This window comes from Podarcis bocagei (assembly GCF_964188305.1).
Source record: "Podarcis bocagei genome assembly, chromosome: 14".
Lineage (NCBI taxonomy): Eukaryota > Metazoa > Chordata > Lepidosauria > Squamata > Lacertidae > Podarcis > Podarcis bocagei.
This window is the reverse complement of record NC_138139.1, coordinates 3,662,350-3,680,217: the sequence shown is the minus strand read 5'-3', so window position 1 is coordinate 3,680,217 and position 17,868 is coordinate 3,662,350. Positions and strand designations below refer to the sequence as shown.

Genomic DNA, 17,868 nt, shown 5'->3' with positions numbered 1-17,868 from the left:
AGAAGGGGGAACCAAGGAGAGCATTTAGAGGATTTGATTGCCTGCAGATTTGTGTAGTGATTTTGTCCAGTGGCACCAATCTCTTAATTGATGTGAAGTGGAAATGTAAAATCTTTTGAAACTTGGTTAAATTTAATACTGAAAAAAATTAATACAGTCGTACATTGGTTGTCGAACGCCTTAGTACTCAGACATTTTGGCTCCCGAACACCGCACACCCGGAAGTGAGTGTTCTGGTTTGTGAATGTTTTTGGGAAGCTGCATGTCTGACGCAACTTCTGATTGAGTGCAGGAAGCTCCTGCAAACAGTTCCGGGAGTCAAACAGACTCCCAGAATGGATTAAGTTTGACAACCAAGGTACCACTGTACCGAAAAAATTGTTACTGTGACCCACCTAACCTATCGTATTTTCAAATCTGTGAGTGCAAACGAAGTTGTGAACCATGTGCATGTTGGACATTGAACATCTTTTGTAAACGAGGGCTATGGGAGTTAGTCAAAAAGTTGCTTCTTCTGGGTGAATGTAGTATGTTTGGGAGAAAAACCGTTTTCAGTACAAATGCCCTTTAATAGTAGTGGGTAGGTTTTTACACTGTTGGTGAGTCTGGAAGTTCTTGAGATTCACACTTTCACATTCATCATAATTTTTGATTTTGAGAGTGTGGTGATAAAATACAACTGTGATCTCTTTCTATTGGTGCTGTGAATTAGGGATGCAATGATATGGCACATCCATATTTAACAGCTTTGGTCTCCTCTCAATCTTTGCTTAGTTAAATTAGGTCATTGAATATATTGCTTTCTAAATACAAATGGAAGCACCAGAGAGCCTTCAAATGTAGTTGAAATATCTTATAAAAACATTAGACTTCACCCTGATCTGTATTCAGGACTTTGTCCTTCCCCCTTCCCCTCCTTCCTTCCCTTTCCCTTGATCAAAGAGGGCAAGTTTCTTCTGAGCATTTCTCACAGTGATGAATGGCTGGTTCACATAATTTTGTGCTTGTGTACAGTGCCAGCTGACCTTGGGCATGCACACAGATGCATGGGAAATGAAATGTTATATATGAACTGGACAATCACAGATGTAGATCTGCAGCCATTCCTGTTCTTGCCGCAGCCATTCAGTCTCATTAATGTCAGTGGATTGGTGAGATTGGTGAAATTGATCAGCCCAGCTAGAAATTGTCTTATATTCCAATCTGTGCCACTTTTTATGGAAAACTTCCAAAATAAAACTACCGTATTTTTTGCTCTATAAGACTCACTTTTTCCCTCCTAAAAAGTAAGGGGAAATGTCTGTGCATCTTATGGAGTGAATGCAGGCTGCGCAGCTATCACAGAAGCCAGAACAGCAAGAGAGATTGCTGCTTTCACTGCGCAGTGATCCCTCTTGCTGTTCTGGCTTCTGAGATTCAGAATATTTTTTTCTTGTTTTCCTTCTCCAAAAACTAGGTACGTCTTGTGGTCTGGTGCGTCTTATAGAGCAAAAAAAATAAGGTATTTTTAAAACAAATGATATATTAAAACTGCATGTTTGTTGACATAATGTCACCCTAAGAACAGAAAAGGAGTTCTGCTGGATGAGACCAGTCTAGCCCATCATTCTGTCCCCTCTGTCCCTGCTCCCCAACAACTAGTATGCTGCTTCTGATCCTAAAAATAACATCTAGCCAACCTGCATAGTACCATTGATAGCCTTATCCTCCATAGGTTAATGTAGTTCCCTTTTAATATAAGCTACTTATTGCCATCACATTTTGTGGTAGGAAATTCCATAGTTTAACTGGGGGTGGGGTGGTTACAGTTATTATTTGATATAAAATGTGTAAAAAGTAGGAGGTCCTTTTTGTGGGATTGTTGCCCTTTATGCCAGAGGAAATGATTTTAAAAATGAGGGAATATGAAAATTGAGAGTGATGAGCATCAATTCTTTTAGGATCCTTGAAAGCATTTTAAAACCACTGTAATAAAAGCTTAAATGAATTGTATATCATAGACTGGAAAAAGTTTGAACGATTATAAGAGGATGCCAGTTTGGTTAACGAACAGAATGAAGGCAAGAGGGCTTCTTTTAAAATTAGGAAGTCATATGAGGAAAATATGAAAGAGCATGAATTTTGGCAAAAAAAAAAGGAAGTTGACAATTTGGCAATAAAAAAGATTTTGGAGATTTATTACTAAAAAAAGCTACAACAAACTATAGCAAGAGCGACAGAATCACTTGGACAGAACTGGAGTTTAGGATGTATGGGAGACACGTCCATTGATCTTTCTAAGCTGCTTTTCAACTTTTTCCTCACTTTGTGATAAAGCCTTCTGTGCTAGGCTACTGTACCTTGTTAGTGTGACTCTTGGAAGTGGGGGCAGTACCCCAGACCTCTCACACGCGCCTCTCATGCTCTTCAGATGAAATTTTGCTCTTTATGCCTGTTTTCAGATGTTGAATATTATTTATGTCTGAGGTCTTTTCTGTAGTGTGTTACTTGGAGGTCACTTGCTCATTCTTGATTTTAGAAAAGTGGTAAAGCAACCTTATTTAAAAGGCCTTTGGGGTTTTTGAAGGAATTGCAGCAGTTTTATGAATTTCTGCTACAGTACTTGTTATATTCTTTGGTAGACCTGGGTGATATATCGATACATCGCCCTGGACCGGTATGAGGGCCAGAGCCTGGGGGCTGCTTCACCCAGCGCTATATTGCGGCTGAAGCAGCCGCCTCTCCTAAGTCCCTCTGCCATCGCCACAGCGCTCTGCCCTCATACCGCAGAGGGAGGAGCACGCTGCCATGGGGAGGCACTGGAGCCGATGCAGCTTGTTCCTCCCTTCTTTAAACTTTTCCACTGAGGGGCGTGCGACTTTAGCAAAGCCCCCACTCTGACTTCTCCGAGGAGCTGGAGGCAGGGGGCTTGGTCAGCTGAGAAGTGGGCTTCCTTGAACCACCTGCTTCTCAGCCAATCAAGCCCCCCCATTGGCTCGTGGGGGCTTCGTTAAACTGCTCCACTGAGGTGCGTGCGGCTGCCCACACCCCTCAGCAGAGCAGTTTAAAGAAACCAGCCACCTGTGTCACCTGCTTCAGTCCCTTAGCCCGGACAGGCAAACGCTGGAGGAGGAGGAGGAGGAGTCTTTGCCCTGTGCCTGGCGGGGCTGGGCTCCTTCCGTGCGCTGGGCGCTGGAGGAGGCTGCGGATTTGCCTGCCTGGCTTGACAGGAATAGGCAGAAGCTGCGCACAGTGATGCTAATGGTTTCTTTGGCCAGCAACTGCCTTCTTCCTCCCCGCTTCCTTTCCGACATCTTAATATACCGCCATATCGCGAAGTTTAGCTGGTGGTCTATTATGATGTTGGAAAACAGATATCAGCCAGCCCTATTCTGAATACTGGAATTTTAATACTATAAGCTATTGAACTACACTATTGTTGTGCATTTTCATTGATTAGCAGTTGCATAGGTGACCAGTGTGCTGGAGAGATAGGATATACTTCTTAGAAATACATACATTAATACATTAATAGAGACTAAGTGGGAATGTGATGCAAATTGCCAGATGGAAAGGAAGAGGGGTTGATTGTGTTTCTTGTGCATAGTGTTCCCCTTTTTGTGTGTATAACTAGCAGAAAACTGATTTTTAAATTCTGTTGTTAGGACTGCTTTTTGTCTTATTAACCAGGCATTCCCAACCTGCGGCCCTCCAGATGTTTTGGCCTACAACTCCCATGATTCCTAGCTAACAGGACCAGTGGTCAGGGATGATGGGAATTGTAGTCCAAAGCATCTGGAGGACTGAAGGTTGGGAATGCCTGTATTAAGCTGTAAGTGGCAGAAAAGAGAATGTTGTGGGGTTGAGTTCAGCTCAGTGTGTAGAGAGAACACACTGGTTGAAATAGAAAGGGTATTAGGATTTGCATTAAACATTGTTTTTCATACCAATAACATAGCCTTAGTAGACCTTAAAAACAGGATTGTCTGAGCATTCTTACTGTGCTGGGAAATATAACTCTGCTTCTATATTACTGAAGACTGCATAAAAAGTAAGTACTTCTCTTAAATGCTTCTCTTACAGGAAAGGGCTTTGACATCTTCAGATTCTGTGAGCAGCGTGTGAAAGCCGGCTTGTTCTTGTGCAGATCTCAGATGGATAGCTGTAGTTATTCAGTGACTTTTCCTCCACAATCCATTTCCGTAAGTGATGAACTCAGTTATTATAATTTTACTCATTGTGTACCATTGCTTGTATATTAGTGTATCTGACATTTTAAATGCAAATAATAAAATCAAACAAAAGCTGGATCTAGACACATCAAAAATTGTTTCAGGAAAACATGTTGTAAAGCTTCAAGTGTTGGTGAAAGATGGAACTCCACAGCGCTACCTGGTGTCACAGTGTGGTAATGCAAATAAAACACCTTTTCTTTACTAATGTAGCTGAGTCCAAAATTTACCGTAATCTTTACAGATTGCCAGTAGTATGCACAGAGCTATTTGGGAGCACTAACTGGTTGGCCTTTAGCCAACCACTGAAAGAAACTAGCAGTAGTGATAACAGCAATTCGTGCCTTTAGAGATAGGCTTCATTCCTAACAACCTGTATCAGTAGGGGATATATGTATTGAAGATCACTTTCACCTGTGGTTTGCAAAGCTTCCATTGACATATGTATCAGATAAGTGTGCCTCTGTTTACTGCCTGCCCTCTATAATTGTATTTATAGACAGGTTTTGAAAGTGATAGTTTAGCAGGAATCTACTACAACTAACAACTCTTCAGGCTCCCCTACAGTTACCCACCTTGTACTTTCACAACTACCTCACTCTACAAAGGCCAGCTCTATCAAGGCCAAGATGGAGAAAATGAACACTAATATCCAGGAAAGGCTTGATGCTCGTTCAGCAGTTGTTCACCAGAGATTCCCCTTTGACTTAAAGCTATGAGCAGTGTATAATAAAACCAGGAATGAATTGTACTGTTAAGAGTATTGCAGGCTTATGTTCTCTGTTGGGTTCCTGTGAATTGTAGACTCTTCACTGAACTTGAAAATGTGGCAATTTAGAAGATGACATTTTGTTAATATTTCCCCCGCCTTCCTTTCTCTCTGGCTTGTAGTTGTATTGAGCTCCTAGAATTTACACTGTGCAGTTGAACGCCATAATTTTCTGGGGTAGGACAGATTCTAGAGAATGGCCCTTAAATGTTCCTTTGTATACATTGATTTTCTTTTGATGACTAAGCATGTGGTGTTCACTTCTGGTTGTTGTTTTTTTGCCATTCCTGTAAGTGTGTGCTGTTTGATTGATTGTCCAAGACTGCTTTTCCCCTCATGTACTAAAGCAAATTACTATTGATGCAGTATTCCAGAAACTGCTGTGCTCCAGGAGACAATGTAATTCTACAAATGGCTCCACAGTTTGTCTGTAGGTTCAATTTGCTCAGGGACTGTTGTATTTTACTTTTAAAAACTACCTCCAGCTTCCTGCTCCTAGATCTGCCCCTGTAATTCTGATCCTTTCTGCACATGCTTGGCTAAAGGGAAGAGAAGGCCTTGGCTCATCCATGCAAGCCCAATGGCTCAGGTTCAAGCCTCAGCACCTCCAGAGAGCTGCTAGTCAGAACAGACAATCCTGAGTTAGTTCAATTGTCCAACCTGGTATAAGGCAGCAGTTTATGTCCTTATGATGAATATCATTTCCCTTGCATATCATTTTCATTTTAAAACTCCATAAGATTAATCTGAAATAGTCTTTCTCTTATTGGCCAGAATGAAATTAAATGAACTGAAGAGATTGGCTGGCGTAATGCTGATCTGCCCTGTCAATGTATATCTCTTTAAAATTGGCTACAAGCCATCAGAAATATAATCCCTGATGGGGCCATAGTACATCTAGCCACCAAACACGGTCACTTCGTACTTATCCTCAATTACTTCAGTTTTGGGACAACTTGCATCTTCCAGTCAGTGACCCTCCTACAGGCACGGGCCTGACTCCACAGTATGCCAATGCCTTCATGGTTGACCTAGAACAATGCTTTCTTGTCTCCTGTCCTCAAAAGCCTCTCCTGTATCTGAAATATGATAACATCTTTATCCTCTGAACTCATGAAGAGGAGACACTTGAACAGCAGGACTGCAAGAATATTAGCCACAATGCAAAGTGAGCTTGGACCACTCCACACAATATACTAGCATTCCAGACACTTGTGTGCAACTACATAATGGACCCACATATAAGCATCATCTTATACAGTGGTACCTCGGGTTACATACGCTTCAGGTTACATACGCTTCAGGTTACAGACTCCGCTAACCCAGAAATAGTGCTTCAGGTTAAGAACTTTGCTTCAGGATCGTGCTCTGGCAGTGTGGCAGCAGCAGGAGGCCCCATTAGCTAAAGTGGTGCTTCAGGTTAAGAACAGTTTCAGGTTAAGAGCAGACCTCCGGAATGAATTCAGACTCATCAGCTAGAGAATCGTAACTCAAGCATTTACCCACCCAGTGAAGAGGAAAAAAAGGCAAATGGGGTCAGACCCAAAAATCGTCTACTACAGGACAGATCTGGAAGAGAACATAGCAGAATGCCACTTGAGGTTGCTCATAGTTCCCGGCTGAAGGACAATAAGCATTTGGGATAGTAGTAGTAACTTTGCTCTGGAGCAAAATTAATGGCATACAAGCCGTGCTGTGTCTCTTGGGATAGCTTTAATAAGGTAAGTAAGGTATGGGTTAATAAGAGTTAGGTATAGGTTAATAAGAGTGTTCGAAATTCACCAGGCACTAGGACTGGGTGATAGTCGTACCTTGGTTCTCGAATGCCTTGGTACTTGGACGTTTTGGCTCCCAAACGCTGCAAACCCGGAAGTGAGTGTTCGAATTTGCGAACGTTTTTCAGAAGCCAAATGTTTGCCGCGGCCTCCACAGCTTCTGATTGAGTGAAGTAAGCTCTTCCAGCCAATCGGAAGCCGCACCTTGGTTTTTGAACCATTTCGGGAGTCCAATGGACTCCTGGAATGGATTAAGTTCAAGAACTAAGGTACCACTGTACCTGCTTTCCAACAATGTAATATACAGTGGTACCTTGGATTACATACGCTTCAGGTTACAGACGCTTCAGGTCACAGACTCCGCTAACCCAGAAATAGTACCTTGGATTAAGAACTTTGCTTCAGGATGAGAACAGAAATTGCTCAGCAGCAGCGGGAGGCCCCATTAGCTAAAGTGGTGCTTCAGGTTAAGAACAGTTTCAGGTTAAGAACGGACCTCCAGAACAAATTAAGTTCTTAACCCGAGGTACCACTGTACTACCAGCTAAACTTCATGATGTTGTTGTTGTTTAGTCGTTTAGTCGTGTCTGACTCTTCGTGACCCCCTGGACCAGAGCATGCCAGGCACTTCTGTCTTCCACTGCCTCCCGCAGTTTGGTCAAACTCATGCTGGTAGCTTCGAGAACACTTGTCCAGCCATCTCGTCCTCTGTTGTCCCCTTCTCCTTGTGCCCTCAATCTTTCCCAGCATCAGGGTCTTTTCCAGGGAGTCTTCTCTTCTCATGAGGTGGCCAAAGTATTGGAGTCTCAGCTTCACGATCTTTCCTTCCAGTGAGCACTCAGGGCTGATTTCCTTAAGAATGGAGAGGTTTGATCTTCTTGCAGTCCAGGGGACTCTCAAGAGTCTCCTCCAGCACCATAATTCAAAAGCATCCATTCTTCGGCGATCAGCCTTCTTTATGGTCCAGCTCTCACTTCCATACATCACTACTGGGAAAACCATAGCTTTAACTATACGGACCTTTGTTGTCAAGGTGATGTCCCTGCTTTTTAAGATGTTGTCTAGGTTCATGATAGGGTGGTATATGACAATGTCGGAGAGGAGGCGGGGAGGAAGAAGGCAGTTACTGGCTATGGAGATGATTAGTGTCACCATGTGCCGGTTCTGCCTCTTCCTGTTGATGCCGGATGGGCGGCGCTGCTCCGGGCAGAGTGCATCAGCCAAGGTGCCACATGGCAGGGCACTGGAGAGCTGCTGGCCTCTGCAGAACTGCCAGCTGTGGCTTGCCTTAATGATCTCTTGCCTGCTGCACAAGCAGCAGCTACCAGGAGTCACTGTTCAGCCTCTGGACGCGCCACTAGCTGCCCTCCGCTCTGGAGATTCCTCAGGCTGGTGCTGTTTGCATTTGTCGTGGGCAGCCACATGGAAATGCGGTGTTTCTGCCTCCCCTCATACTCACCTGAACATTTAGGCTTGGGAGGTGCCAGCCGCCATTGCAGGCTGCTGGGCATGCCATTGTGGCATGCCAGGATTTCTCAAAACATTGCCTGATCGGAAATTCTAAATTCGCCCTCACCATTTTAAATTTAAACTGGTTTCAGGTGTTGGTGCTGACCTTTAAAGCCCTAAATGGCCTCAGCCCAGTACAGTGGTACCTCGGGTTACAGACGCTTCAGGTTACAGACGCTTCAGGTTACAGACTCTGCTAACCCAGAAATAGTACCTCAGGTTAAGAACTTTGCTTCAGGATGAGAACAGAAATTGTGCAGTGGCGGCGCGGCAGCAGCAGGAGGCCCCATTAGCTAAAGTGGTGCTTCAGGTTTCAGGTTAAGAACAGACCTCCGGAACGATTTAAGTACTTAACCCCAGGTACCACTGACACGGACACGGAGGTCCAGCTCCAAGGGCCTTTTAGCAGTTTCCTCACTGCGAGAAGCAAAGTTACAGAGAACCAGGCAGAGGGCCTTCTCGTGGTGGCACCTGCCTTGTGGAATGCCCTCCAACCAGATGTCAAGGAAATAAACAACTATCTGACTTTTATAAGACATCTGAAGGCAGCCCTGCTTATGGAAGTTTTTAATGCTTGATGTTTTATTGTGTTTTTAATACTCTGTTGGGAGCCGCCCGGAGTGGCCGGGGAAACCCAGCCAGATGGGCGGTGTCAGGGAACTGCCATCGGAGCTAGAGGCGGAGGGAAGGCTCCAGAGGGATGCCGGAGAGGGTCCCAGTAGGGAGAGGGGCAGACCATTTGCTGGGGAAGGAAATCAGCGTAACACCAGTGGAGAAGGGGGGCAGATGGGGGAATCGGAGAGGAGGCTCCAAGACTCCTCACCGGAGACCAGCGGAGAGAGTACGGGTCCTCCGCTGCCCACACCCTCCCTGCGCAGAAGGCTTCCGCGCAGGGAGACTAGGCGGAGACTAGGCATCAAAGAACTTTTGTGCTGGAAGAAGTTCAAGAAACGCCCACTGACGGATTCTGCCAGTGACTGAGACAGTCACGATGCTAGAGGCTGTTCAGTCAGAAAGGGTTCAACCAGGTAACCTAGCCAGGAGTGGCGGCAACTTACGCACGAGCAACCCCTAAACCCATTACAGGTGGGGTATAAATAATAAATTATTATTTTTATTGTAACCCCCACCCCTTAAGTCTCTTCGCAGACAACATCGCTGTCTTCCTTATTGCTGCTGTAGTGAGTCTCCTCAAGGACATGCAGAAATATCTGGCCTTCAAATTAATTATGATAAATCTAAATCACTCAGACCCCAGGCCCAATTGTTTTTCAGCATGACCTTGGGGATAAAGCTCAGGACTCAGAGTCTGAGAAATCTGGAGGAATCTGTCTTACCTTTTTCAATTTAATATTCCAGGCCCTTCATATATTGTCCCCCCACCCCACAAAAAGATCAGTGGGTGGCATTCAATCCTCAACAAGTTTGTTTTACAAGCTCAAAAGGCCAGGGTTTCATCATTTATTCTGTACACGATGTCCTGGTTGGAGGTTGGAGCCTTCCTCATACAAACAACCCCCATTTTGTGTGTGTTCAGAGAACATGTGAGCTGTGTATGTGCAGGCTGTTTTTGGATCCGGAAGAGGGCACAATGGGGGCCTCATGGGGTGGGCTTCTGTGTGTGCCACTAACATGCTTCATGACCCAGAAAGCAACCCCTGCACAAATGAGAGTTGTCCCTACCAGTGGCGTAGCGTGGGTTGTCAGCACCCGGGGCAAGGCAAGTAATTTGCGCCCCCTAACCCGTGGATTTTAGTAGGAGCAGAGAGCTGCAAGTGCGAGCGCGCCCCCCCAGATGTTGCGCCCGGTGCGGCCGGGCCCCCCCCTGCAACCCCCACGCTACGCCACTGGTCCCTACACACTTTTATTTTGAAGCTTTCCAGATCTATCAGGTGGTTCCAATACCCGCTTCCACAGTGGATAGCTGTGAAGGAACTGGAATTACCCTCCCCTCACTTGCAGTAGAAGCAAAAAGCAAAATAATCAGCATAGGCATGATGACTACGTAGAACCTCCACCTTCAGAAACTGTAAGCCACACAGTTCTACTTGCTGGGGAGAAGGAAAGGATCTTTGCCTCCAAGCTCGGGGGGGGGGGGTTGGCTACTCAGACATTGGTCCCTGTGGGAAGCAGGATGCTGGTCTAGATAAATCTCTGCTGTTAATCCATCAAGGGTCTTCTTGTTTCTGAAAGAGAGAGTAATTCAAGGCCAGAAAAGGGTGAAAATAGGTCCCATGTTGCCTGGTGGAATGAAAAGTGGTTCCCAGTTCTGAAAAGGTTGCAGACTCCTGCTCTAGACAACTGAGACAATTGCTTATAGAGTGGACGGTCCCAGCAAATCAAGCTCTCTAACCCAGTTTTTATCTTCCGCACCCAGGAGGCTCTTTCTTGATAACACACATTGCAGCTGCATCCTTTCCTTTGTCTGTTTATATAATGCCACTTTTCTTCGTTTTCTTGGCATATTAACTGGGATTTTTTTCCCATTCACTAATGAAACCACATCTGAGGCTACCCATTGCCTTCCAGTTTGGTCTTATACTTGAATCTCATGACTGTTTACTTGATCGCACAAGGTTGCAAGTCTGGAAAAATATTTACACGGCAGCAACATCAAATTGTAGAAATCGGTGACACATTTTAGATATGCATAAGACTGAAAAATAAATTGCATTACTATGGTATTTGGGTGATTAGCTTGCTTTTTGTATCCCTTACTTGTAAAAAATGCATTTACAGCATTTTGTTTTCAACATCAAGTAACCATTATACTGGTCGTTTGTGTCCAAATGTATATCTGATATTTTTTAAAAAATCTTCATTGTGCTATAGTTTTTTTAGAAGAGGAATTGAGAGAGGTAGTGGCTTGCAAAGCAAAAGGAAGGAGCAGAAAGATATGGAATGTCAAGAGTTATTAGCAAAAATGTTTTGTATTGAAAAGTTTGGCAATAATGGTTTGTTTCTTTAAGACTATATATGCTATCATGTCAATTCACACAAATCTCAAGGGACTAATTGTGTAAGACCTTGTTTTTCTGTATACAGTCAAAAAAATGCTTATTCCACTTAAAATTATTTGTTAAGTTACATGGTGAACAGAGGGGAATATATATATAACCTTCAAACTGAAGGACAACTAGCATACATCAGAATTAGATTTTAAGCTTTGCAGGCTTACGTTTCTCAAGAAGAGATTACCAGAGGCAGGGCTGTGTCTTTGAAAAGCTGTCATATGCCATACAAATCTTGGTAGTGATTGTAGAAAATGTCACATTAACTCTTATAACTCTGTGCTAACCTCTTCCTTCATTATCTAGCTTGATGTTCATCTAACAAAAACTTACTTTTAGAAAAGATGTGTTCATTTCTGATAAGATTTTTTTCTTTTAAAAAGGGAGTGAAGCTGAATTGAACTATGACTCTGATATGTGATAAATAAATTTCCTTAGGAAAAGGTTTTATGACCTCAGCAGTATCTCAGTGAGTTGAGCGTACTGTAAGTAAAAGCTTCAGTACTGATGAAATGGGTTTGGTTTCTTCTTCTGGAATAGTGCCAAGAAATGACCTACAATAATAGTGGGCACAGTGGGAGAACAAATGAAGTAAGGATACAAGCTTGTAGCCCGTGTCCAACATTCAGATGAGTGCTCTCCACCATCCCCAGCTCCTAGTATTCAACAGATCCAAAACCACAAGCAATTTCAGGCCCTGAACTCAATATCCTGTTTTTTATGTATGCCAAGATAAATAAAATAACTACATTAGGAAACCAAAATATTGACCTCATGTGTATTAGTAACGCATCATTTTCTTCCCCAATACTATCTTTTATTTCAGGTGTCCTAACCATCCCCTGCCCCCTGGGTTATAAGTGTTAGACTTGTGCACACAGAGAGAGAAAAAATCTGTTTATCTTTTGGTTGGAAATTAAGTGTACCAAAGCCGGCAAAAAATGTTACCAAGATAATGGCACATCTATTGCCCACGGTAACAAAGCTTATGAATGATGAATAAATATTTGTCAGTTGAATTGGTTCTTGAAATCTAGAAGTGAAATAAGCTTAACCATTACCATATCACTACTACATTTAGTTGCTGCAATAGTTCTGATGCCGAACTGCAGTCTGTCTTGGTGTCTACCTTCAATAGTCCTGCTTTGCCAATTATATTGTACAGTATACTAAGGATATACAGTCATACCTCATGTTACGGATGCTTTAGGTTACGTGTTTTCGGGTTGTGGACCACAGGAAACCTGGAAGTACCGGAACGGGTTACTTCTGGGTTTTGCTGCTTGCGCATGCGCAGAAGCGCTAAATCGTGCTTTGCGCATGAGCGCCAAATCGCGCCTGCACAGACGCAGCGCTTCAGGATGCGAACGCTGTGGGTTGCGGACGTGCCTCCGTCACGGATTACGTCCGCAACCTGAGGTTCCACTGTACAGTGGTACCTCTAGTTACGAACTTAATTCATTCCAGAGGTCCGTTCTTAACCTGAAACTGTTCTTAACTAGAGGCGTGCTTTTGCTAATGCGCCACCAGCACACGATTTCCGTTCTCATCCTGGGGCAAAGTTCTCAACTCGAGGTAACTCTTCCAGGTTAGCAAAGTTTGTAACCTGAGGCGTTTGCAACTCGAGGTACCGCTGTATAGGAAAAAACACCTCTTACCAATTTCATATGATACTGTCAGTGTCAGTTCTCTAGTGCCTCTTCCTTTAGCTCATTATAATCTTGTAGTTAGAGAAGTGTTTTTTTCTCAGGAGTCTGAGGAAATCATTTACATTTTGCTTAATAAGAGGTTAAAAGCATTCTATTTGTTGTTTTTACCTCCTCTATGTGTGACAATTACTACAATGATAGCCGTTCTGCAATGTGATAGAACCATTTAAAGTTGTTGCTGTTATTATAATTTCTATAGTGCTTTAAGTGTACAGTATAAAATACCTTCTGTTTCTTAATTACAACCCCATTGCCATATAAGGCAGCAGCTTGTCTAAGCTTAATGGCAGATTGTGGATGAATACCAAAACTGTATAACTATACTGTGGTACCTCTGGTTACATACGCTTCAGGTTACAGAATGAGAACAGAATTACAGGATGAGAACAGAAATCATGCTCTGGCGGTGCAGGGCAGCTGGAGGCCCCATTAGCTAAAGTGGTGCTTCAGTTTAAGAACAGTTTCAGGTTAAGAACGGACCTCCAGAACGAATTAAGTACTTAACCCGAGGTACCACTGTATGACATATTGCTTTTGAAAGTTCAAAGAATTGCTTTTATAGGGAAACATGCAAATATTTAGTACTAGTAGTAACAAATTTTTTTGCTTAGCTATAAGCTATAACAAAGAAAAAAGACATTCAGAGTTGAGCCCCATATTTGGCTCTTAATTAGCTGGTGTTAGGATCGTCCTACTTGTGTGTAGGACCCTGGCAGAGACACATGCCCTACTGGCATGTTCTCTCCCTCCTGGTCGATCCTTTGGGAGCTTCAAAAGCTTTCTCCAGCCCAAACATCACAGCGACTGATGCCAAGAGGCATAAGACACTTACGGAACCTGCAGAGTATTAGCGGTTCGCATAACAAATGCAGCAGCACAGCATTTTGGCTAATCTACTTTATTTACATACAGTATAATACACTCGGAGCATTCTGACTTAGCTCCTTCCTATTTCTCATCAGACAGCAAAGAGAAAGAACAAAGGACAATAGTCGTACATCACGGAAACACAGTAATCCAAACATCCTGTATCTGTCACTTCCCACTATGTGACAAACAATCCCATGACTGCAAGCACAGAGCAAGAATCCTAACAGCTGGTAGCCAATGTAGTTAGAGAAGCATGCAATGTAATATAATTTTCCTATCTGACAGCAAAAAGCACACAAACTTACTTCATGTAACTTTTTTTCTGCAGCTAAACTCAGATCATGAGAATGCTTTACAAAACATACAGAAACACTGCTTCAAAGGATATTTCATAAAACAGCCATCTAGAAGGGCAGAGGCCACAACTTTTCTTAATCCTGTAGAACCAATTTTATGTGGAGCCAAAGTAATTAACTACAGATAGTTTGCTTTTTGATTGTCTTAATACATGGATACAGCCTGAAAAACTCAAGGAATGACTAGTTAACATATAAATCATAGAAGCTCTCTCATATCCAAACATTTATACCTGAAATTTAAACACTGATTAGATCATAATCAGCTCACTATTAAGTTCACTGACAACTGTATGTAAAGTAGTAACTTGCTTTTGAGAATTTATGGGTATGCCATAACCTAGAGAAACTAGACATGAAGATGACAGAGTTAGCATTCTGTTACAAAAGTTTTAAGAATCAAACTTGCATTCTAGTCTGGACAGAAAGCCAACCCACAGAAGGAATGCCAACAAAGAGGACCAATACTATCATTAGACATAAATGTTGAACATCCTTCAATTCCTGGACTAATGATTGACTGAGACCCCAAAGCTTTACACCATATAACATGGAAAGAATAACCTTAATGAATATTTGAAGGTCTGGCATAACTATTTGCCTTCCCTTTGTATAAGAAGAACTTCAGAACAGCTCCTACAAGATATCTTGCTTTCCTGAGATAAGCATCCTGATCAGCCTTCCAAGAGGAAATAACTGTGAAAAGGAACCCTAGAAACAAAATGATTTAGTCAATTGAATAATTAGAATTAACTATTTAAATGTGGGAGATTTCTTACTAAATACAACCTCTTTTGTTTTGGTAAAATTAATGCTAATTTGTTCTTCTCCCAAAAGTTAGTCAGCAAGTCCATCTGCTTTTTCAAACCACACCTGGTCAGAGATAATATAACCATATCATCTGCATATAGGAGTATACTGACCTTTCTCTTTCCTATGGCAGGTGGGTATGCATTCACTTACCAAGCAATTTATCCTGATCATTAAAATAAAGACTGAAAAGGAGGGATGCTCAAACACATTCCTGTTTAACTCTCTTCATAGTTGAGATTGGACCATTCCTGTCTATACTGATTTTAACAGTAGTAATTTGAAGAAGCATGAGCAGTCTAGGGTCTATATCAATGGCATGCAATTTGGCCCACAGACAATTTCTGTCTATTGAATCAAAAGCTTATGATAGCCCAACAAACACTGTAAAGATCATTTAATTGTTTTCAACAGTTTTCCCAACAAGATGGGACAAAGTATAGCAGTGATCAGTAGTGGATTAGAAATTACTAAATCCAGCTTGCTGTTCACACAAAATATAATTGTAGGATATCTGCTGTTGTAGTCATATATTTTAGAAGAGATATCCAACATTCTGACTGGTCTGTAATTTTGGGAAAGTGAACATGCACATAAACAATTTCCCCTACTTGTGCTTTCATATGATTAATAATAATTAATAATAATAATTATTTTATTTGTACCCCACCCATCTCACTGGGTTGCCCCAGCCACCCTGGGCAGCTTCCAGAATATAAAACATTAAAAACTTCCCTATACAAGGCTGCCTTCAGATGTTTTCTAAAGGTTGCATAGTTTACTTATCTTCTTGACATCCAATGGGAGGGCGTTCCACAGTTTGGGCGCCACTACCAAGAAGACACTCTTCCTGGTTTCCTGTAACCTCACTTCCTGCAGTGAGGGAACTGCCAGAGTGTCCGCTCTGAATGATGGGGTGGAGATGCTCCTTCAGTTATACAGGGCCAAGGCTGTTTGGGGCTTTAAAGGTCAGCACCAACACTTTGAATTGTGCTTGGAAATGTATTGGGAGCCAATATAGGTCTTTCAAGACCAGTGTTATATGATCCTGCTGCCATTCCCAGTCACCAGTCTAACTGCCACATTCTGGATTAGTTGTAGTTTCTGAGTCACCTTCAAAGGTAGCCCCATGTAGAGCACATTGCAGTAGTTCAAGCGGGAGAGAACCAGGGCATTTACCACTCTGGCAAGACAGTCTGCGGGCAGGTAGGGTCTCAGCCAGCATACGAAATGAAGCTGGTAGACAGCCGCCCTGAACACAGAATTAACATGCACCTTAATGGACAGCTGTGAGTCCAAAATGACTCCCAGTCTGTGCACCTGGTCCTTCAGGGACACAGTTACCCCATTCAGGACCAGGGAGTCCTCCACAACTGCCCATCCCCTGTCTCCCAGAAACAGTACTTATGTCTTGTTGGCATTCAACCTCAATTCGTTCATTAATCCATCCTCCAACAGTCTCCAGACACTCACACAGGACATTCATCACCTTCACTTGTTCCAATTTAAAGGAGAGGTAGAGCTGGGTATCATCCGCAAACTGGTGAACACCCAGCCCAACCCCCTTATTATTTCTCCCAACAGCTTCATATAGATGCTTAAAAACATGGGGGAGAGGACAGAGCCCTGAGACACCCCACAAGTGAGCACCCAGGGGTCCGAACACTCACCCCCAACTCCATTTTCTTGTCACAGCCCAGAAAAAAGGAGTGGAACTACTGCATAACAGTGCTCCCAACTCCCACCCCCCTAGATGGTCCAGAAGGATACCACAGTCGATGGTGTCAAAAGCCTCCGAAAGATCTAACAGATCTGGGAAACAGCTTTCACCTCTGTCCCTAGCCCGCCAGAGACCAAGGCAGTTTCAGTCACATGATGGGGCCTGAATCCCAACTGGAAGGGATCCAAATGGTCCACATCCTCCAGGTGTGCTGATCAATCACCTTGCCCAAGAATGGGAGATTTGAGACTGGATGATAATTGACCATAATGGCTGGGTCCAAAGGTATTTTTTAAGAAGCAGTTTAATAATTGCTTCTTTAAGGGGATCCAGGAAGACTCCCTCACTGAGGGAAGCATTCACCACCCCACAAAACCCATTGCCCAGCCCTGCCTGGATCACTGTTATGAGCCGGGATAGTCAAGGATCAAGGAGATAAAGGAGAAGAAGAAGAAGAGTTTGGATTTGATATCCCGCCTTTCACTCCCCTTCAGGAGTCTCAAAGCGGCTAACATTCTCCTTTCCCTTCCTCCCCCACAACAAACACTCTGTGAGGCTGAGAGACTTCAAAGAAGTGTGACTGGCCCAAGGTCACCCAGCAGCTGCAGGTGGAGGAGCGGGGAAGCAAACCCGGTTCCCCAGATTACAAGACTACCGCTCTTAACCACTATCCCACACTGGCTCTCAACATGCTGTAAATTTCAAGTCACTTTTCCAAAGTTTCTCCCAGAGGTTAAAATCTATTTTGTGTCCTATATCTATTGCCCAGTGTGTCATTGAGGCTTTAACTAGCTCATGTTTTGTTTCCCATTCTAATAACAGGTTATACATTTTAGACAATTTTTTATCTTTGTTTAGCAAGAGTTCTTTTTTGAATTGTGAACTTTGGTCTGAAAAAACATTTTTTCTATCTAATTTCAACATATCATGTTACTGATGGTATCTGGTATCATCAGATCCTTGCCATTTTTAAGACTGACTAAAATGTATTCCCAAATCTATTTATAATATTTCATCTACTCTGTCAGCAATTCTTACCTGGCCTATTATTATTTTAAAAAATACTTAATCGCACAAAGAAAGCCTAGATGAGAATAGTAGGAATACTCATATTTGTACTCCTATACG

At 43.0% G+C, this 17,868-nt stretch overlaps 1 protein-coding gene across 2 annotated transcripts in view; it reads left to right on the top strand.

Moving 5' to 3' along the window:
* Positions 1–17,868, top strand: part of OTUD7A (OTU deubiquitinase 7A) — a 131,916-nt gene that overhangs the window by 19,100 nt on the left and 94,948 nt on the right. For both annotated transcript variants that reach the window (XM_081170546.1, XM_081170545.1), the window contains exon 2: positions 4,063–4,181. The gene's annotated coding sequence lies outside the window, so the exon portion shown is untranslated. The remainder of the gene's footprint in view (positions 1–4,062; positions 4,182–17,868) is intronic.